The sequence below is a fragment of the Vombatus ursinus genome, unplaced genomic scaffold (assembly GCF_900497805.2).
Source record: "Vombatus ursinus unplaced genomic scaffold, bare-nosed wombat genome assembly UNPS02010320.1, whole genome shotgun sequence".
NCBI classification, from domain to species: domain Eukaryota; kingdom Metazoa; phylum Chordata; class Mammalia; order Diprotodontia; family Vombatidae; genus Vombatus; species Vombatus ursinus.
In genome coordinates this window covers 646,274-646,712 of record NW_020950098.1, presented here as the reverse complement: position 1 = coordinate 646,712, position 439 = coordinate 646,274, and the positions used below count along the sequence as shown (strand labels likewise).

Sequence of the window (439 nt, the reverse complement as noted above, 5' to 3'; positions counted from 1 at the left end):
GACCTGAAATAATGCACTTTTTGGTGATCATAGTTTCTGAGGCATTGCTAATACTGTGTAACACCCATGTCACCAAAGATCCAGTGCATTTTAAAAATAGGGGATGAGCAGAGGGGACAGTACAATTCAGACTTCTTTGTATTAATCAATCTATATACTTTTGCTAATTGGCTCCTATGTGCTTTACACATAAACCAATTATACCACAGTATCAGTTACTAAAGAGAATGGCCAGAGATGCTTAGTTTAGTCATTTAAAAATAGTAGTATTTTGGAGATACTTGAGTGGTGCTAAGACATTGTGTTCTTTTAGTGAAGTGAATTAAATTAGGAATTTAATCCTCATCTTTTTTAAAAATTAAGTATTTCCTAACTTCTGTTAAAAACATTGAAATTTATTATTGTATTCATTGTACTCCAATAGAAAATGCAGAAAATG

At 31.7% G+C, this 439-nt stretch overlaps 1 protein-coding gene across 1 annotated transcript in view; it reads left to right on the top strand.

Annotated features, from left to right (window-relative positions):
* The window catches only part of SLC35E3 (solute carrier family 35 member E3), an 11,606-nt gene that overhangs the window by 2,198 nt on the left and 8,969 nt on the right, over positions 1–439 (top strand). The gene's annotated exons all lie outside the window — the stretch shown is intronic.